The 21,896-nt window shown below is 53.8% G+C and overlaps 1 pseudogene; it reads right to left on the bottom strand.

The window, feature by feature from the left end:
- Window positions 1–6,221: 6,221 nt before the first annotated feature.
- LOC147116132 (transmembrane protein 64 pseudogene) lies at window positions 6,222–7,069 on the bottom strand (annotated as a pseudogene).
- Window positions 7,070–21,896: the final 14,827 nt, after the last annotated feature.

The following is a 21,896-nucleotide window of genomic DNA, read 5'->3' as shown; positions in this document are numbered from 1 at the left end:
CTCTACACTGTCCCATCAAAAACTCCTAGGGCAGGTACAGCACGGGTTTGATACAGAGTAAAGCTCCCTCTACACTGTCCCATCAAACACTCCCAGGGCAGGTACAGCAGGGGTAGATACCGAATAATGCTTCCTCTATGCAGTAAATGAATGACTCGATAATCTATGTTTGGTTGACAGAGAAATCTTGGCCAGGACACCAGAAAAACTCTTGAAATAGTGCCACAAGATATTATACATCCACCTGAACAGGCAAATGGTCTTAGCATCTCCTCTGATGGGCTGCAACTCTGACAGGACACTGAGAAGTGTAGAGGATCAGAGGGACCTTGGCGTGCATGTCCACAGATCCCTGAAGGTAGCAGGACAGGTAGATAAGATGGTTAAGAAGGCATACGGGATACTTGGGATAGCCGAGGGATAGAATGTAAGAGCAGGGAGGTTATGCTTGAACTGTATAAAACACTAGCTAGGCCACAGCTAGAGTACTGCGTATAGTTCTGGTCACCACATTTCAGAAAGGATGTGATTGCACTAGAGAGGGTACAGAGGAGATTTACGAGGATGTTGCCTGGGCTGGGGAATTTTAGCTATGAGGAAAGATTGGATAGGCTGAGGTTGTTTGCTTTGGAACAGAGGAGGCTGAAGAGAGACATAATTGAGGTGTACAAAATTATGAGGGGCCTAGATAGAGTGGATAGGAAGGACCTATTTCCCTTAGCAGACGGATCGATAACCAGGGGGCATAGATTTAAAGTAATTGGCCGGAGGTTTAGAGGGAATCTGAGGAGAAATTTTTTCACCCAGAGGATGTTGGGGGTTTGGAGCCTGAAAGGGTGGTAGAGGCAGAGACCTCATCACGTTTAAAAAGTACTTGGATATGCATTTGAAATGCCATAACCTACAGGGCTGCGGACCAAGTGCTGGAAAGTGGGATTAGGGTGGATAGCTCTTTGTCGGCCGGCACGGACACAATGGGCTGAATGGCCTCCTCCTGTGCTGTATATTTCTATAATTCTATAATGACAGTGCAGCACTCCCTCAGTACTGCAGTGGGGATTGAGCCCACGTCCTTCTGCTACCACTGAGCCAAACTGACTAAATTTAGAAGCAATCATCGGAAAAGTAGTGTAAATTTTCCAGCGTGCATGCTGGTGACAGTGTACCTCGGGATGTTTCCAATATGCCCTTGTCAGGTATGAGACCTTGCTGACTGCTGAGACAATCAACACGGAGCGGTCTATGTGGCGATCACACCCCCCCCATGCCATGTACAAGGGCGATGCTCGGAATGCTTTGCCCGATTCCGTCCCACCCGATCTTTCTCACACAGGCGCGCACACACACACATTCCAGCACCAGTCACTGGGTAGTGATCAGAAGCAGGAATCCTGGCTGATTTCCCTTCTGTCTAGCCCAGGAACGCTGACCAGCTGTATCACCTCCAACAGTGCCCTGGCATTGACCAGCTAAGTCAGCACCAGCCAGACTGTACCAGGGCCCCTCAGGGTCTGTGTGACTCAGTACCACATCAGATAGGTGCAGTCTTTCAGATGAGGCATTAAATAGAGGCCCCACCTACCTCAACATAAAAGATCCCACGGCACTATTTTGAAGAAGAGCAGGGGAGTTCTCCCCGGTGTCCTGGGCCAATATTTATCTCTCAGCCAACATCACTAAAACAGATTATTTGGTCATTATCACATTGCTGTTTGTGGGACCTTGCTGTGTGCAAATTGGCTGCCGCGTTTCCTACATTACAACAGTGACTCCACTTCAAAAGTACTTCATTGGTGGTGAAGTGCTTTGGGACATCCTGAGGTCGTGAAAGAGTGTATAAATGCAAGTCTTTCTTTCTTAATTTAACACAATCCCGGGGAGATGTCACATTCTTCTTCACTTGCCCGATTAATCTGGTCTGCCTACTTCGATATGCCAGAAATATAGTGTCATTTTAACATACCAGCAGACTTGCCATGCCATTCACTGTTTTATAATGACAGCAGTGTTATACCATGTGACTTAGAATGTCGTACTGTATGCTAAGGTGCACCTGTGTCTGAGTGCAGGCTCTTTTAAAGTCTAATTGTGGTAAATCTTGAAGCAAATGAGAGGTTAATTGCTATTGCTGAGGGATGTCTGCAGATTGGAAAGCGCTTGTAAATTTCTGGCTCCATGTCATAAGAAACCAGCTGGAAATCTCTTCTTTTTGTACTTTTACCACGTTGAATTGTGATGTCTGCAGTATGATTGATGCCAGACACAAAACTTTGATACATATAAATGAATTAGAGGCACACAGTGAGCAAAGGAGACACCACTTTATAACAAGAACAGTACACTGTGTAACAGACAACTTATTACAACAAGCTCATCTCCTGTGACAATGTAGGCGGGCAGTATTTTTTGTATCTGTCTCTCTGTTTCTTTCCCACTCTCTACTTCTTTTGGTGTTGTTCTCTCTGTCTTTGCAAGCTTTTACTCTCGACGAAGTGGAATCATCGGGCAAGAGGCACTGTGGGAAAGGCCACAGCTGAAACACTTTTTGGGTGGGGAAGCGGGCCAGAGATGCTGGAGGTGGTGAGCACAGTGAACGTGTGGCCCTGGCAGAGAGCAGGACCGGCATAATAGCACTTCACTTGGGTGGAGCAACATCCTGAAGTACTGGAGCGCAAGAGTTTGTTTCCATGTTTTTAAACCCACTTTCACTCGCAGCTCACTGAAGCAACACGTCTATCAGCAACAAAAAGACACCAAAAACTCTCGCAGTTCAGTGTGGCTCAAACTTTCTCAAAGCATCAAAAAACATTCAGCCCCTCGTGCCCCATGAGATAAGGATACTGCAACAAATAAATCAGCAAAGTCCATTCCTCCACTTCCACCCACCATCATTTGTCTCTCCCCTCCTCGACTTCACACTGACCCCACCTATCTCTCTCTCCTCCTTCATTTCTCACTGTCTCCCTTCACTGCTCTCTCTCTCCTCCAGCTTCACTTTAAGCTATATTGCTCCACTCCTTCACCGCAATCTCTTCCCCCATCACTTGGCAAAATCTAGCTCTGCCCTTCACTTTATGTTCTTTCTCACCATCTCATTCACATCGCACGCTCTTCCCTTTATCTTCACTTCGCTCTCTCTCTCCCTCTTCCTTCACTTCACACTCTCTCTCTCCCCCCTGTATCTAACCCATGCTGTGCCCTGGGAGTGTGTGATGGGACAGTGTAGAGGGAGCTTTACTCTGTATCTAACTCATGCTGCACATGCCCTGGGAGTGTTTGATGGGACAGTGTAGAGGGAGCTTTACTCTGTATCTAACCCATGCTGCACCTGCCCTGGGAGTGTTTGATGGGACAGTGTAGAGGGAGCTTTACTCTGTATCTAACCCATGCTGCACATGCCCTGGGAGTGTTTGATGGGACAGTTTAGAGGGAGCTTTACTCTGTATCTAACCCATGCTGCACCTGCCCTGGGAGTGTTTAATGGGACAGTGTAGAGGGAGCTTTACTCTGTATCTAACCCATGCTGCACCTGCCCTGGGAGTGTTTGATGGGACAGTGTAGAGGGAGCTTTACTCTGTATCTAACCCATGCTGCACCTGCCCTGGGAGTGTTTGATGGGACAGTGTAGAGGGAGTTTTACTCTGTATCTAACCCATGCTGCACCTGCCCTGGGAGTGTTTAATGGGACAGTGTAGAGGGAGCTTTACTCTGTATCTAACCTGTGCTGTATGTGCCCTGGAAGTATCTGATGGGACAGTGTAGAGGGAGCTTTACTCTGTATCTAACCTGTGCTGTATGTGCCCTGGGAGTGTGTGATGGGACAGTGTAGAGGGAGCTTTACTCTGTATCTAACCTGTGCTGTACTCTCCCTGGGAGTGTTTGATGGGACACTGTAGAGGGGGGTTTACTCTGGGGTCGATTTTCCTGGAGCCGTCAGGCGGGGTTTCAGGTGTGTTGGGGGGGGGAAAATCCCGAATTTGGGGGTCCCGACACCATCCCGCCGAAAACCCCGCCCCACGCAAGTTTCAGGGGCGGCGGGTACCCACCCCGCGCTGGGACCCACCGAAACCAGGCGGGAAGGGATTAGTGCCAATTAACTGCCTGTTAACAGGTAGTTAACAGGCAGTTTTTAGCCTAATCCCTATTTTGAGGGGTTTCGTGTGGGATTCCCAACGGCTCCAAACCACGCCAGGTTAGAGCAGGCGGGCTGTCGGGTTGAAGGAGCTGGAGGAGTCACGATGTCGGTGCTCAGGTGAGTGATGGGTGCATGAGTGCAAAAGTAAGTGTCTTTGGTGTGTCTAAAGTGTGTAAAGCACTTTTACTTACCTGTACTTACCTTAACAGCCTTTCTTCCTGTAGCCGTCGGGAGCCCATCACTCAGCCGGCACTTAAAGCTGAACGGCTGCGATCTGTGAAAAGTGACAGCCTTCAGCTTTGAGTGCTGGTGTGAGTTCTAACTGAGTCTGTGCAGAAGGACTCATGTTAGAACTCAGACTGTCAGTGTTTCACAGCTTCAAACAGCTATGAAACACTGATAGTTCATCTGTCAAGAACTCTTGACAGATGAAATTGCAGTCTGTGACGTCGCCTGTTGCCGGGTGGCCCTTAATTGGCCTGCTGAGGCCGCTGGGTGGGCTCAACAAGGTCAATCAAGGGAAAATCGCGCGGATTGGCCGGACGTCGAAGTAGGCGGGTCTAAAACCCGAAAGTTTTAGTCCCGCCTTCTTCCCGACAGCTTCAGGAAAATTGAACCCTCTGTATCTAACCCGTGCTGTACCTGTCCTGGGAGTGTTTGATGGGACAGTGTAGAGGGAGCTTTACTCTGTATCTAACCCGTGCTGTACCTGCCCTGGGAGTGTTTGATGGGACAGTGTAGAAGGAGCTTTACTCTGTATCTAACCCGTGCTGTACCTGCCCTGGGAGTGTTTGATGGGACAGTGTAGAGGGAGCTTTACTCTGTATCTAACCCGTGCTCTACCTGGCCCGGGAGTGTTTGATGGGACAGTGTAGAGGGAGCTTGAATAAATTAGGACACCATTGAGTTCTCTTTAACCATGGTGGTTAGTTATCCCATCAGACATCTCTTGGTGATCTGCCATTTTCTTTGGAAGCTCAGCAAAAAAGTTTTGGCCAGTTCAAATGGTTAAATCCAAACACACCGAGGAGATAGTGTGCTTACAAAGCACCAACCATGATCACGTGACTGTACAATGCAAGAGGGTGAGCACAGAGAATGAACGACCTTGAATATATAAAGCACCTTCATGTCCTCAGGATGTCCTCAATCACTTTGCAGCCAATAAAATATCTTTTAAATGTAATCACTGTTGTAATGTAGGGAAACAAGGCAGCCAATTTGTGCACAGCAAGGTCCCACAAACAGCAATAAGATAAATGACCAATAATCTATTTTGGTGGTGTTGGTAAAGGGATGGATTTTGTCCAGGACACTGGGGAGAACTCCCTTATCGTCTTTGAAAAGTGCCATGGGATCTTTTATGTCCACCTCAAGAGGCAGATGGGGCATCAGTTTAACGTCTCATTCGAAAAATGGCACTTCTGACAGCGCATCACTCCCTCAGTGCGAGCTTGAGACTTCAAGTGGTTATTTGTCTGCAACCAGTAAGTTTCTGGGGGCTTTCTGTTATGGATTTTCCCGTTTCTCTTTAGTGAATGCGGTACAGCAACATGGGTGTCCATTCTGTTCTGGTACCTCAGCCAAGTGGCCATTCTTTCTGTGGGAGCACCAACAGACTATTCAACTGAGGGGGGAATCACAACTGAACTTAATCCTGTCCTCGTCTGACAGGCACACTTGTGCACTTCCCACTCGGTGCGGAGAGGAGCGGGTCACTGAATGGCAGGTATGCCCGCTGATTTTTGTCTCCTCCGCCATCCTGGCTGAGACCAAATGTAGAGTCCCAACTGCTGCTTACCTGAGATCAATTAACTGAGCACGGACACGGATAAGGGTTCAAACTGTGGGCCCTTCTGGTCCGTACAACTCAATTGCATGACGATTTAATCACTGAAGTGAATGAAGAGACTTCTATGAATTCCACAACCTCACTTACCGAGGTTACCCTGATATCCCAAAACAGTGTGCCAAATTTTCAACAACTTGTATTTATATGTAGTAAAACCTCCTAAGGCGCTTCACAGGACCATTATCAGACAGAATTTGACACTGAGTCACATAAAAAGCAATTAGGACAGGTGAACAAAGGTTTCGTCAGAGGAAGATTGTAAGGAGCGTCTTAAAGGAAGTGCGTCTTAAAGGAAGTGAGAGGCGGAGAGGTTTAGGGAGAGAATTCCAGAGCTTAGGGTCTTGGCGCGGCCACTAGTGGTGAGGTGAAGGAAGTGAGGGATGCACAAGAGGCCAGAATTGGAGGAACACAGAGATCTCGGGTGCGTTGTAGGGCTGGAGGTGATTACGGAGATAGGAATACAAAAAAAACAAGTGCCTACTTACAGCGAAGACTGCATTCTGGAGCCCAAAGGGGATGGGAGTCAGCCTCGCCAGGAAGACCACCTTCAGCCCGCTGGTCCCGTCCAGCACTCGGATGATGGCGCTGAGCTTGGCGTTCACTCTCACCAGGGCGGTCATGTATCCCAGCAGGCATCGCTTGGTAAGGAGGTGCGCCAGGAGGGTGCCCACTGCCACCCCGAACACCACCACCGCCAGCCCCTGCTGGAAGCCATACAGGTAGCCGGGCGCCAGGCTCAGCACCGTGTAGCCCCAGCTCCAGGGGAAGGAGATGAGGGTGAAGCCCAGAGTGAAGAGCAGGATGCCCAGGCTCAGCTCCTGCCTCTCCAGCCACACCAGCAGCTCCCGCAGGTGGCGCCGGGCTCCCCACAGCAGTAGGCTGGCCAGCGCCGTCACCAGGGCGACCAGCAGCAGGTGGCGGCCCAGCCAGGAGGGGGCAGTGCAGGCCCCTAGCCTGGGGCTCCAGCACCCCCGGCTCGACGAACCTGTCAGCGGCTCTGCGTGCCCCATGCCCGAGCCTTTGTCTGGCATCAGCGCCGAGCCGCTCTCAGCGCCCGGCTCTCAGCTCGCCCTGATGTGGCACTGCCCGCCCGGTCCCGATTGGACCAGCCCGCTGTCAATCACCGCCCCCGCCAGCCCGATTCCACCCCCTCATTCCGATTGGCTCAGCCCGCTGTCAATCACCACCCTCGCCGGCCCTCGTTCACACTTCATTCCGATTGGACTCGCTCCCTGTCAATCAAATAACCCCGCCCTCCACGGCCTGTCAATCAGCGTGCCCTTCCCCCCTCACCGATTGGCTAACTCCTCTGTCAATCACACACGGGCTACTGTAATCTGTTTAGAGGGAAATTGTCCCGCCTCTTCCATTCTCTGATTGTTCCGCTGTCCTGTTATTCAGATGCTGATGGTCCAATTGCTGTGCGCCTTTCCCTGCTCCCGCCCCCCTGCGGTGCTCGCCGACCGAGGGCAGCTGTAAGGGTGCCTGGCCGGGTTATCACCGTGCCCCCCCGGCACTGCAGCACCCTGACTGCGGGCTAACCCGACATCAACAGGCCATTAACAGGCTCACAGGAAGGAGCTGGGCTAGTCCGGCCAGGAGTAGCTTGGAACTTGTTAATTGCCAGGATTGCAGCTTGTGATCTTTCCCCAGTGACTCCTGCTGCCAAGTGTGGGGTTTGGCTGAGGCCAGTCGGTCTCAGTTGTGCTGCCCACCAATGGCCTATCACTCACTTCCCTCCTCCCCCCTCCCACACACACACACCAAAAACTATTGCATAGGGGGACTCGGGCCGCAGCCCAACAATCCAGCACGGGAAAGGCCCGAGGAGCCAGGCCAGCAGGCACAGAGACCTCTGAGGAGAAGGAGAGCAACCAGAAGGCTCGCAACCAAGACCGTGAGTACAGGGCCCAGGGAGGGAGGCCCAGGGAAAGGCCCGAGGAGCCAGGCCGAAACAGAGGCCCAGAGACCTCTGAGGGGGAGGGGAACAGCCCGAAGGCACCGGGAAACAGCGGCTCACAGACTCAGACCTGAGAAGGGTGAACCCAGGAGCCGAGGCCCAGGGTCCACGGGGTCGGAGAGGGGGACCGGGAAAGTTCGCGAACAGGGAGAGGGTAACACCAAACCCGGGGCCCCAGAAAAGCTTATTCTAAGATCAACAATACTTTACCAAAAATGAGCGAATCAGAAGATCCACAACAGCCCCGCTTCCAGATTCCCCCCAACACCACAAAAAAAGCTATAAAAACGATCAAGCATGCTCAGATGAGAGAAAAACCAGAAACTCTCTTTACTGACTGTTACAACAATGGGACAAAAAGTAACCTCATATTCTACTCAGATCAGCCAGCGGCTTGGATCAGAGCAATAAAATCACACTATACCAGTGTTAAGCTAAAAAATACCGCAAATGGGTCCATAATGAAAATTAACACACCAGGAGACAGTTCAATCACGACTGTCAACGCGTACAATACCGGAACAATATTAGTGCAAGGCAACCTCGACAAATTTGCAACGGCCTTCAGGACACTGAAAAGATCAACTACGAGGGGAATGAACAGCCCCAGAGTGGCCCGCACTCCCCCCAACATTGACAACTTACCAGGAGAAAATCTGCATGGTCAAGGGATGAACGAGCCACACAGTTCAAACCAGACACTAACCCCAGGGAACCACAGCCACACGATACAACTGACAAACCCCAGCATAACTACCACGGAGGAAGCCACACATAGTTCCCCTACCAGTCCCAGCCCACCAAGAGAAGAGCAGCATAGCCAGGAAGTGAGTGAGCCTTCCAGGGCCGACCAGCCTAGCCAGGAAGTGAGTGAGCCTTCCAGGGCCGACCAGACACATACCCCGGGATCACACAGCCAGATACAACCAAAAGATAAATTTAATCAATTAGAGATAGAGATGGTTAAACTTAGAGAGGAGGTCCTCAAATTGAATGACAAACAAAAGCAGGAGAGGGAGAGACACAAGAGAGAGCTGAATAGACTTGATAACCAGGTGAATCTACTTAAGAATCAGGTGAAAGAGCTGCAGGAAAAAGAAGAGAGCCATAGAGGAGAGAAAACACCATTAGACCAGCAACCAGAGACTAGAGATAAGACAAGACAGAGCCGGACGGAACGGCTGCACTCCCACACGGAACAAAAGCAACAGACACACAATACAAGGGGTGCCACACAGACTGACCAGCATACTGACTCGCAATCTTCCCCCACCACCATGGAACCACAAGCGAACCGCTCACAAGAGGTACGCACACACCAGACACCCCAGCCCAGCACACACACTATGAGTCCAGGCGAAAGCCACCAGACAGTAAACACAAACAAGGCTGACGTCGTAATACTCATAGACTCAAATGGGAAATTTCTATGGGAGAAAAAGCTCTTCCCTAGAAGTAAAGTAGAAAAGATTTGGTGCCCAACAACAGACAGAGCCATGGGATGGCTGACCAAAGCCAGATTAGGCTCCCCCCAACACATAATAATACACACGGGCACAAATGACCTAAAGGCCAAACAGAAAGAGGTAGCAACATCGCTCAGAGCAATGATTAGGAAGGCAAGCAGTACATTTCCAAACACTAGAATCACTGTTTCCACAATATTGCCGAGAACAGACTTCAACAACAACACAATTCATGAGATAAATGCCAGCATAGCAACAGAATGCGAATCAAACCACAACGTACACCTGGCCCAACACCCCACCCTCGATGAAGAATGTCTTTACGACCACGTCCACATCCAAAGGCAAAGAATATCGATCTTTGCTAAAGCCCTGAAGGACGTCGCTTTTAACCGGGTCCATACCCAGACTCCAAGAGGACCCCCCCCCGACCACCAGAGATCAGCGGGGTACATATCAGGAACACTACAAAGACCACCACCACACCAACCGAGACCGGAGAGGATCCCCATGCAAAACAACATTATCAGACCTGCACCACTCCTGTCCCACAGGGGAATAGGACCGCTACCAGCCAGACAGAGGGAGAGATGCACAGGACGTACGCAATACCTCAGACAGAAACAATCCATTAAGAGACAATAAGCAGATGTGCAGCAGCATCTACTTCCGCCTTATGGATCAAGGACTAATTAATAGAAAGAACTGTAACCAAATTGTATTAACTTTTGTAGACAACTGGGGTGATCTTTTTTTTCCCCACACTTAGACACGACAAACACGTACCACTCTTTAACCTATCATAGAAAAAGATAAAACTTAACATGAAATCCTTATATATTTCGACCTGGAATATCCAAGGTCTATGCTCTTCAGTGCGAGAAGTGAAGAGTAGGACCCCAGAGTTCATAGAGGAAACTAAAGATCTAGATATTATCATTTTACAGGAAACTTGGTATAAAGGAAAAGGACACACCGGCTGTCCCCAAGGGTACACTGAGCTAGTGGTCCCCTCCAATAAATTACCAAGTGTAACCCAAGGCAGAGACTCCGGAGGCATACTGATCTGGTTTAAAACAGAACTTAAGAATTACATCAAATTTATAAAAAAGGGCGAAAACCATATGTGGCTCAAACTTGAGAGGGAGATTATCTCAAACACCCAAGATGTTTACATTTGCGCACTTTATATCCCTCCAATCGATTCCCCGTACTACAAAGAGGACACCTTCTCCAACATGGAGGGGGAAATTATCCAATACCAGGCCCAGGGGAACGTGTTGATCTGTGGGGACCTCAATTCAAGAACGGGCGAAGAACCAGACTTCACCAATAATCAGGGAAACAATTACGTATTCGGGAATAACCACTTTGACATCCCTTCCCTTCCATACAGGCATAACTGCGACAAGCAGTCAAATACCAACGGTAAACAGCTACTACAGCTCTGTCGAAACCTGGGTCTGTACATTGTCAATGGTAGGTTCATAGGAGACCTCCTAGGAAGATCGACCTACTGCTCACCTCTTGGCTGCAGCACAGTAGACTATATGATTACAGACTTGGACCCATCCTCTTTCAGAGCATTCACAGTCAAACCACAAACAACACTGTCAGATCACAGCCAAATTACTATGTTTCTCAAAAAGACAGAAACAAACAACATAGAAACACAACCCAGTAAACTGTACAACACCAAAAAATCGTACAGATGGGCCAAAAACGACACGGAAAAATACCAGAAAACAATTAGCAATGCATCAACTCAAGCTCTCTTAGACACCTTTCTGGATAACATATACACTCACAATAAAGAAGGCGTAAACCGGGCAGTTAGTAAACTAAACAATATTTTTGATAATTTGGCAACAAATGCAAACTTGAAAGCTCGCAAGAACAAACCCAAAACAAAAAACTATGAAAAATGGTTTGACCATGATTGCCATAACATGAGGAAAAAACTTAGAAAAATATCAAACCAAAAACACAGACATCCAGAAAACGAGGAATTACGCCTTACTTATTGTCAGACGCTAACACAATACAGAAACACACTCAGGACCAAAAAAGAGCAATTTATTAAGAATACACTCAGCTCCATGGAGGAATCCATTGAGTCGAATTGTTTCTGGGACAACTTGAAAACACTACACAAAAAACAACACGACGATTTGTCCATTCAAAATGGGGACACATGGGTAAACCACTTTGAAAAATTATACCAGAAAAACACACTAAGACCAGAGCAACACCAAATACGCAAAAACTGGAAAAGCTTGAAATGGCCATAAAAGATAACCAAAACCCGCTAGACGCCATAATAACAGAAAAAGAACTTCTTGAAAAACTCAAGGACCTGCGACCAGGAAAAGCTTGCGGGACAGACGGCATACTAAACGAGATGATTAAACACGCAGACGACAAACTGAAACTGGCTATCCTAAAACTCTTCAACTTGGTTCTGAGTGTCGGTTATTTCCCTGACATCTGGAACAAAGGACTCATAACACCCATATACAAAAGTGGGGACAAAATCGACCCAAACAACTATCGAGGCATCTGTGTAAACAGTAACCTGGGGAAGGTATTCTGTAGCATCATAAACAAAAGACTTATAAACTTCCTTGAAGAGCACAATGTCTTGAGTAAAAGCCAAATTGGATTCCTGCCAAACTATAGAACATCCGATCATATCTTCACCCTACAGACCCTAATTGACAAACACGTTCACCATAACAAAAGCAAAATCTACGCATGCTTTGTAGATTTCCAGAAGGCTTTCGACTCCATCTGGCATGACGGTTTATTCCTGAAACTTATCGAAAGCGGGGTAGGAGGTAAAACATATGATGTAATTAAATCAATGTATACAAACAATAAATGTGCAGTTAAAATTGGAGACAAACAAACAAAATACTTCCCACAGGGGCGGGGGGTGACGCAGGGCTCGCCAATCTCACCGACACTCTTTAATATTTACATTAATGGATTGGCAAAACTACTTGAACAATCTACAGCACCCGGCCTCACCTATATGAATCCAAGGTTAAATTCCTCCTCTATGCCGACGACCTGGTTCTGCTGTCACCAACTAAGGAGGGTCTGCAGCAGAACCTGGACCTGCTGGAGTCGTACTGCCAGACTTGGGCCCTGACAATAAATCCCCAAAAAACCAAAGTCCTTGTGTTCCAGCAAAGATCCAAACAACATGGACCCACAATAAATTTCACAGTAGGAACAACCAAAATTGAACAAACCACTCACTACACATACTTGGGCTTAAAAATCAGTTCTACGGGAAACTTCAAACTGGCTGTGAATGAACTGAAAGAGAAAGCAAGAAGGGCTTTCTATGCCATCAAAAAATCAATCCAAATAGAAATCCCAATTAGCATTTGGCTCAAAATTTTCAAATCAGTAATTGAACCAATTGCACTCTATGGCAGTGAGGTCTGGGGACCACTAACACAACAAGATTTTGCAAAATGGGACAAACACCCAATTGAGATCCTACATGCGGAATTCTGTAAAAGTATCCTCCGGACTCAAAGGAAAACAGTAAACAACGCATGCAGGGCGGAACTAGGCCAATACCCATTAATAATCACTATCCAAAAAAGAGCCACCAAATTTTGGAATCACCTACAAATGAGCAACCCCAATGCTATCACTAGGACGCCCTGAAATGCCAAGAGCTGACCATAAAGAAGAATACCCTCAGTCAACTAGTCCTGGGACTCAATAAAGTAACTAATAACAATACTAACAATAACCAGTCCCAGGACAGTGACAGGGTAACACAAAGAATTCGACCCAACACAATCGTCGCTAAGCAAAAGGAAAAATATCTGTCATATTGGGCAGAAACAGCAAAAACCCAAAGCAAACTCAATTGCTACTTGGCCCTAAACAGACAATACAACATAGCTGATTACCTGACCATGGTAAAGGATAACAAACTGAGAAGAACCTTGACAAGGTACAGACTTAGCGAACATAGCCTAGCGATCGAAAAAGGCAGACACAGGCAGACCAGGCTGCAAGAGAAGACAGGATATGCTCTCACTGCAGTCAGGAGTAGTTGAGACAGAGATGCACTTCCTCACAGCCTGTGGAAAATATCAGGGCATCAGAGAGAATTTCTACCAAAATTCTCACAAATATGCCCTGAATTCAGAAATCTGACTGACAACCAAAAACTCCCATTCCTACTGGGGAGGAGAGAAGCTGTGTAACACTGGCGGCACACTATGTTACAGCTTGCCATGAACAGAGGGACAACCAGTAAACTAAGACAAGAGTATATATAAACAAGGCGAATGTATGTTTATAAACTCAGGGATATACCTGTTTATACACTGTATGAATGGAACCGCGTTTATGTGTTCAACCATAAATGTATTTTGATGCTTTGGCAACATAAGATGTACCTTATCATGCCAATAAAGCGATTTGTATTGTATTGTATTGTATTGCATAGGAACTGCTAGAGGAATAAAGATCACGGTCCATCTAGTTTGCCATCTACCATCCTGGTAGTCGCATGATGCAATGATAATGGAGTTTGTCTTGTATTACACACTTTGTATAAAAATAATAAATTGCAGGACAACGGAGTATTATAGTTTAACTCTTTTATTAAGCACTAGCTGAAGTGCCCGCGGGTTGCCGAGGGATTTTTGAGGGCATGTTGTTGTTGGAAGAGAGAGAGAGAGCGACTGGGGGGAAGAGAGAGAGCGACTGGGGGGAAGAGGGAGGGCGACTGGGGGGAAGGGGAGAGCGACTGGGGGGAAGAGGGAGAGCGACTGGGGGGAAGGGGGAGAGCGACTGGGGGGAAGGGGGAGAGCGACTGGGGGGAAGGGGGAGAGCGACGGGGGAAGGGGGACGGTGGGGGAGGGGAGGTGGGGGAGCCGAGGTGGGGCAGGGTGGGGGAGGGGAGGTAGGGGAGGGGAGGTGGGGGAGGGGAGGTGGGGAGGGTGGGGGAGGGAGGTGGGGGAGGGAGGGGAGGGGGAGAGAGAGAGGGGTGAGTGGGAGAGAGAGAGAGAGAGTGGGGAGGGGGAGAGAGAGAGTGGGGAGGGGGCAGGGGGGAGAGAGAGAGGGGGGAGAGGCCGGGTTGCCGGGGTAACCCTCCTCCCGAGGCCGGGCCTGAGGCGACTTGAGACGGCCGATTGCGGGTGGCCTGGCCGGGTTGCCGGGGTAACCCTCCTCCCCCTCCCGAGCCCCGCCCCTCCCGCGGCCGGGCCTGAGGCGACGTGAGATGGCCGATTGCGGGTGGCCTGGCCGGGTTGCCGGGATAACCCTCCTCCCCCTCCCGAGCCCCGCCCTCCGCCCCTCCCGAACCCCGCCCTCCCGAGGCCGGGCCTGAGGCGGCTTGAGACAGCCGATGGCGGCTGGCCAGGCCCGGTTGCCGGGGTAACCCCTCTCCGCTCTCCCGATCTCCGGGACCGGGCCTGAGCGGCTTGAGATGGCCGATTGCGGCTAGCCGAGCCCGGTTGCCGGGTTAACCCTCACCACTCCCCCTTCCCGCTACCCCCTCCCCCTCCACTCCCGAGCCCCGTCCCCCTCGAGCCCCACCCCCCCCCCCCGCTAACCTGCTCCCTTCCCTCTGCCCGCGCTCTGTGGGCCCTGTGGCCAGCCTTTACCAAGATGGCTGGCTGCTGGTTCGGAATCGGGCCCAGCGAGACGGCCGGTGCGTAGCTCGGGCGTGGCTGGCAAGGAGAGGCCCAGGCTTGAAGGCCTGAGGCCTGCAGACAGCAGACCTGGAGAGATGAAACAGATAATGGACTCATTTATTACACACAAATTATATAATGAGTTAGTTGGGCTCCTAAGTACCAAATTTGTGGTGGATAAAATGCCCTCCACACAAAGACAAACTGGGGGGAAAAAATCAAGGGAGGAATCAAGATAGCGGCAGCTCAGCTCCGGTCAGAACGAATCGGCCTGCCCGCACACGCACTGTGGCGCACCAATTGGTCAACCGTCAGGTGACTGAAGTGTAGGATTGGTCAATCGTCCTGTCACTCGACTCTAGGAGGGCCCGCCCGCACGCACTATGAACCCGTCCCCGCGACGCAGCGATTGGTCGACCGTCGGGTCACTCGAGTGTACGATTGGTCGACCTTGACGTCATTCGATGCTAATGAACGGATAATGAGCGGAATTTTGAATAATGAGCGGATAATGAGCGGAATTTTGAACGACTTTTCTATACCGCGGGCGCAATTTTTTTCCGACCGAAAACTGAATACGCTTATGACCGTTCCGGAATCGTACGCTTTCTTTCGATGTGATGCGCGTGTAGGTATGCTCTGTAACTTTCGAGTGTATAGCCGGACAGACAAACGGAACACAGACAGAGGAACCGCTTTATATATAGAAGACTAGCTGGAGTGCCCGGCGGTGCCGAGGCTTTTTCGAGGGCATGTTGTTGTTGGAAGAGAGAGAGAGAGCGACTGGGGGAAGAGAGAGCGACTGGGGGGGAAGAGAGAGAGCGAGTGGGGGGGAAGAGAGAGAGTGAATGGGGGGGAAGAGAGCGAGCGAGTGGGGGGGAAGAGAGAGAGCGACTGGGGGGAAGAGAGAGAGCGACTGGGGGGAAGAGAGAGTGACTGGGGGGGAAGAGAGAGAGCGACTGGGGGGGAAGAGAGAGAGCGACTGGGGGGGAAGAGAGAGAGCGACTGGGGGGGAAGAGAGAGAGCGACTGGGGGGGAAGAGAGAGAGCGACGGGGGGAAGAGAGAGAGCGACTGGGGGGGGAAGAGAGAGAGCGACGGGGGGGAAGAGAGAGAGCGACTGGGGGGGGAAGAGAGAGAGCGACTGGGGGGGAAGAGAGAGAGCGACTGGGGGGGAAGAGAGAGAGCGACTGGGGGGGAAGAGAGAGCGACGGGGGGGAGAGGCGACTGGGGGAGAAGAGAGAGAGCGACAGGGGGGGAAGAGAGAGAGCGACTGAGGGGGAAGAGAGAGAGCGACTGGGGGGGAAGAGAGAGAGCGACTGGGGGGGGAAGAGAGAGAGCGACTGGGGGGGGAAGAGAGAGAGCGACTGGGGGGGAAGAGAGAGAGCGACTGGGGGGGGAAGAGAGAGCGACTGGGGGGGAAGAGAGAGAGCGACTGGGGGGGGAAGAGAGAGAGCGACTGGGGGGGGAAGAGAGAGAGCGACTGGGTGGGGAAGAGAGAGAGCGACTGGGGGGGAAGAGAGAGAGCGACTGGGGGGAAGAGAGAGAGCGACGGGGGGGAAGAGAGAGAGCGACTGGGGGGGAAGAGAGAGAGCGACGGGGGGGAAGAGAGAGAGCGACTGGGGGGGAAGAGAGAGAGCGACTGGGGGGGAAGAGAGAGAGCGACTGGGGGGGGAAGAGAGAGAGCGACTGGGGGGAAGAGAGAGAGCGACTGGGGGGGAAGAGAGAGAGCGACGGGGGGAAGAGAGAGAGCGACTGGGGGGGAAGAGGGAGCGACTGGGGGGGAAGAGAGAGCGCGACTGGGGGGAAGAGAGAGAGCGACTGGGGGGAAAAGAGAGAGCGACTGGGGGGGAAGAGAGAGAGCGACTGGGGGGAAGAGAGAGAGCGACTGGGGGGAAGAGAGAGAGCGACTGGGGGAAGAGAGAGAGCGACTGGGGGGGGAAGAGAGAGAGCGACTGGGGGGGAAGAGAGAGCGACTGGGGGGAAGAGAGAGAGCGACTGGGGGGGAAGAGAGAGAGCGACTGGGGGGGAAGAGAGAGAGCGACTGGGGGGGAAGAGAGAGAGCGACTGGGGGGGAAGAGAGAGAGCGACTGGGGGGGAAGAGAGAGAGCGACTGGGGGGAAGAGAGAGAGCGACGGGGGGAAGAGAGAGAGCGACTTGGGGGGAAGAGAGAGAGCGACTGGGGGGGAAGAGAGAGAGCGACGGGGGGACGAGAGAGAGCGACTGGGGGGGAAGAGAGAGAGCGACTGGGGGGGAAGAGAGAGAGCGACTGGGGGGGAAGAGAGAGAGCGACTGGGGGGGAAGAGAGAGAGCGACTGGGGGGCAAGAGAGAGAGCGACTGGGGGGGAAGAGAGAGCGCGACTGGGGGGAAGAGAGAGAGCGACAGGGGGGAAGAGAGAGAGCGACTGGGGGGAAGAGAGAGAGCGACTGGGGGGAAGAGAGAGAGCGACTGGGGGGAAGAGAGAGAGCGACGGGGGGGGGAAGAGAGACAGCGGCTGGGGGGAAGAGAGAGAGCGACTGGGGGGAAGAGAGAGAGCGACTGGGGGGGAAGAGAGAGAGCGACTGGGGGGAAGAGAGAGAGCGACGGGGGGGAAGAGAGACAGCGGCTGGGGGGAAGAGAGAGAGCGACTGGGGGGGAAGAGAGAGAGCGACTGGGGGGGAAGGGAGAGAGCGACTGGGGGGGAAGAGAGAGAGCGACTGGGGGGAAGAGAGAGAGCGACTGCGGGGGAAGAGAGAGAGCGACTGGGGGTGAAGAGAGAGCGCGACTGGGGGGAAGAGAGAGAGCCACTGGGGGGAAGAGAGAGAGCGACTGGGGGGAAGAGAGAGAGCGACTGGGGGGAAGAGAGAGAGCGACGGGGGGGGAAGAGAGACAGCGGCTGGGGGGAAGAGAGAGAGCGACTGGGGGGAAGAGAGAGAGCGACTGGGGGGGGAAGAGAGAGAGCAACTGGGGGGGAAGAGAGAGAGCGACTGGGGGGAAGAGAGAGAGCGACTGGGGGGGAAGAGAGAGAGCGACTGGGGGGAAGAGAGAGAGCGACTGGGAGGGAAGAGAGAGAGCGACTGGGGGGGGAAGAGAGAGAGCGACTGGGGGGGAAGAGAGAGAGCGACTGGGGGGAAGAGAGAGAGCGACTGGGGGGGAAGAGAGAGAGCGACTGGGGGGGAAGAGAGAGAGCGACTGGGGGGGAAGAGAGAGAGCGACTGGGGGGGACGAGAGAGAGCGACTGGGGGGGAAGAGAGAGAGCGACTGGGGGGGAAGAGAGAGAGCGACGGGGGGGAAGAGAGAGAGCGACTGGGGGGGAAGAGAGAGTGCGACTGGGGGGGGAAGAGAGAGAGCGACTGGGGGGGAAGAGAGAGAGCGACTGGGGGGGGAAGAGAGAGAGCGACTGGGGGGGAAGAGAGAGAGCGACTGGGTGGGGAAGAGAGAGCGACTGGGGGGGAAGAGAGAGAGCGACTGGGGGGAAGAGAGAGAGCGACTGGGGGGGAAGAGAGAGAGCGACTGGGGGGGAAGAGAGAGCGACTGGGGGGGAAGAGAGAGAGCGACTGGGGGGGGAAGAGAGAGAGCGACTGGGGGGGAAGAGACAGAGCGACTGGGGGGGGAAGAGAGAGAGCGACTGCGGGGGGAAGAGAGAGAGCGACAGGGGGGAAGAGAGAGAGCGACTGGGGGGGAAGAGAGAGAGCGACTGGGGGGGAAGAGAGAGAGCGACTGGGGGGGAAGAGGGAGCGACTGGGGGGGAAGAGAGAGCGCGACTGGGGGGAAGAGAGAGAGCGACTGGGGGGAAAATAGAGAGCGACTGGGGGGGAAGAGAGAGCGACTGGGGGGGAAGAGAGAGAGCGACTGGGGGGAAGAGCGAGAGCGACTGGGGGGAAGAGAGAGAGCGACGGGGGGGACGAGAGAGAGCGACTGGGGGGGAAGAGAGAGAGCGACTGGGTGGAAAAGAGAGAGCGACTGGGGGGAAGAGAGAGCGACTGGGGGGGAAGAGAGAGAGCGACTGGGGGGAAGAGCGAGAGCGACTGGGGGGAAGAGAGAGAGCGACTGGGGGGGGAAGAGAGAGAGCGACTGGGGGGGGAAGAGAGAGAGCGACTGGGGGGGGAAGAGAGAGAGCGACTGGGGGGGAAGAGAGAGAGCGACTGGGGGGAAGAGAGAGAGCGACTGGGGGGGAAGAGAGAGAGTGACTGGGGGGAAGAGAGAGAGCGACTGGGGGGGAAGAGAGAGAGCGACTGGGGGGAAGAGAGAGAGCGACTGGGGGGAAGAGAGAGAGCGACGGGGGGGGAAGAGAGACAGCGGCTGGGGGAAGAGAGAGAGCGACTGGGGGGAAGAGAGAGAGCGACTGGGGGGGGAAGAGAGAGAGCGACTGGGGGGGGAAGAGAGAGAGCGACTGGGGGGAAGAGAGAGAGCGACTGGGGGGGAAGAGAGAGAGCGACTGGGGGGAAGAGAGAGAGCGACTGGGGGGGAAGAGAGAGAGCGACTGGGGGGGGAAGAGAGAGAGCGACTGGGGGGGAAGAGAGAGAGCGACTGGGGGGAAGAGAGAGAGCGACTGGGGGGGAAGAGAGAGAGCGACTGGGGGGGAAGAGAGAGAGCGACTGGGGGGGAAGAGAAAGAGCGACTCGGGGGGAAGAGAGAGAGCGACTGGGGGGGAAGAGAGAGAGCGACTGGGGGGAAGAGAGAGAGCGACGGGGGGGAAGAGAGAGAGCGACTGGGGGGGAAGAGAGAGAGCGACTGGGGGGGAAGAGAGAGAGTGACGGGGGGGATGAGAGAGAACGACTGGGGGGGAAGAGAGAGAGCGACTGGGGGGGAAGAGAGAGAGCGACTGGGGGGGAAGAGAGAGAGCGACTGGGGGGGAAGAGGGAGCGACTGGGGGGGAAGAGAGAGCGCGACTGGGGGGAAGAGAGAGAGCGACTGGGAGGGAAGAGAGAGAGCGACTGGGGGGTGAAGAGAGAGAGCGACTGGGGGGGAAGAGAGAGAGCGACTGGGGGGGAAGAGAGAGAGCGACTGGGGGGAAGAGAGAGAGCGACTGGGGGGGAAGAGAGAGAGCGACTGGGGGGGGAAGAGAGAGAGCGACTGGGGGGGAAGAGAGAGAGCGACTGGGGGGAAGAGAGAGAGCGACTGGGGGGGAAGAGAGAGAGCGACTGGGGGGGAAGAGAGAGAGCGACTGGGGGGGAAGAGAGAGAGCGACTGGGGGGGAAGAGAGAGAGCGACTGGGGGGGAAGAGAGAGAGCGACTGGGGGGGAAGAGAGAGAGCGACTGGGGGGAAGAGAGAGAGCGACGGGGGGAAGAGAGAGAGCGACTGGGGGGGAAGAGAGAGAGCGACTGGGGGGGAAGAGAAAGAGCGACGGGGGGGATGAGAGAGAGCGACTGGGGGGGAAGAGAGAGAGCGACTGGGGGGGAAGAGAGAGAGCGACTGGGGGGGAAGAGAGAGAGCGACTGGGGGGGAAGAGAGAGAGCGACTGGGGGGGAAGAGAGAGCGACTGGGGGGGAAGAGAGAGAGCGACTGGGGGGGAAGAGAGAGAGCGACTGGGGGGAAGAGAGAGAGCGACTGGGGGGAAGAGAGAGAGCGAGTGGGTGGAAGAGAGAGAGCGACTGGGGGGAAGAGAGAGAGCGACTGGGGGGAAGAGAGAGAGCGACTGGGGGAAGAGAGAGAGCGACGGGGGGAAGAGAGACAGCGGCTGGGGGGAAGAGAGAGAGCGACTGGGGGAAGAGAGAGAGCGACTGGGGGGGAAGAGAGAGAGCGACTGGGGGGAAGAGAGAGAGCGACTGGGGGGAAGAGAGAGAGCGACGGGGGGGAAGAGAGACAGCGGCTGGGGGGAAGAGAGAGAGCGACTGGGGGGGAAGAGAGAGAGCGACTGGGGGGGAAGGGAGAGAGCGACTGGGGGGGAAGAGAGAGAGCGACTGGGGGGGAAGAGAGAGAGCGACTGGGGGGGAAGAGAGAGAGCGACTGGGGGGGAAGAGAGAGCGCGACTGGGGGGAAGAGAGAGAGCGACTGGGGGGAAGAGAGAGAGCGACTGGGGGGAAGAGAGAGAGCGACTGGGGGGAAGAGAGAGAGCGACTGGGGGGAAGAGAGAGAGCGACGGGGGGGAAGAGAGACAGCGGCTGGGGGGAAGAGAGAGAGCGACTGGGGGGAAGAGAGAGAGCGACTGGGGGGGAAGAGAGAGAGCGACTGGGGGGAAGAGAGAGAGCGACTGGGGGGAAGATAGAGAGCGACGGGGGGGAAGAGAGACAGCGGCTGGGGGAAGAGAGAGAGCGACTGGGGGGAAGAGAGAGAGCGACTGGGGGGAAGAGAGCGACTGGGGGAAGAGAGAGAGCGACTCGGGGGAAGAGAGAGAGCGACTGGGGGGAAGAGAGAGAGCGACTGGGGGGAAGAGAGAGTGCGACTGGGGGGAAGAGAGAGAGCGACTGGGGGGAAGAGAGAGTGCGACTGGGGGTAAGAGAGAGAGCGACTGGGGGGAAGAGAGAGAGCGACTGGGGGAAAGAGAGAGAGCGACTGGGGGGAAGAGAGAGAGCGACTGGGGGGAAGAGAGAGAGCGACTCGGGGGAAGAGAGAGAGCGACTGGGAGAGGGGGAGGGGGAGGGAGGGAGGGAGGGGGAGGAGGGAGAAGGGGGGAGAGAAGGGGAGAGTGCGGGGGAGAGGGGGAAGGGGGGAGAGAAGGGGGAGGGTGGGGAGGGGGGAGAGAAGGTGGGGAGTGGGGAGGGTGGGAGAGAAGGGAGGGTGGGTGGGGAGAGAAGGGGGGAGTGAAGGGGGGAGAGAAGGGGGGGAGGGAAGGTGGGGAGGGGGGAGAGGGGGGGAGGAGAGCGAGACACAGAGGGAAGGAGAGAGGGCG

The sequence above is a fragment of the Somniosus microcephalus genome, chromosome 6 (genome assembly GCF_052327205.1).
Source record: "Somniosus microcephalus isolate GS21.2 chromosome 6, FLI_Smic_1.0, whole genome shotgun sequence".
Classification (NCBI taxonomy): Eukaryota; Metazoa; Chordata; class Chondrichthyes; order Squaliformes; family Somniosidae; genus Somniosus; species Somniosus microcephalus.
The sequence above is the reverse complement of the archived record's forward strand: the minus strand, read 5'-3'. Positions and strand labels throughout refer to the sequence as shown.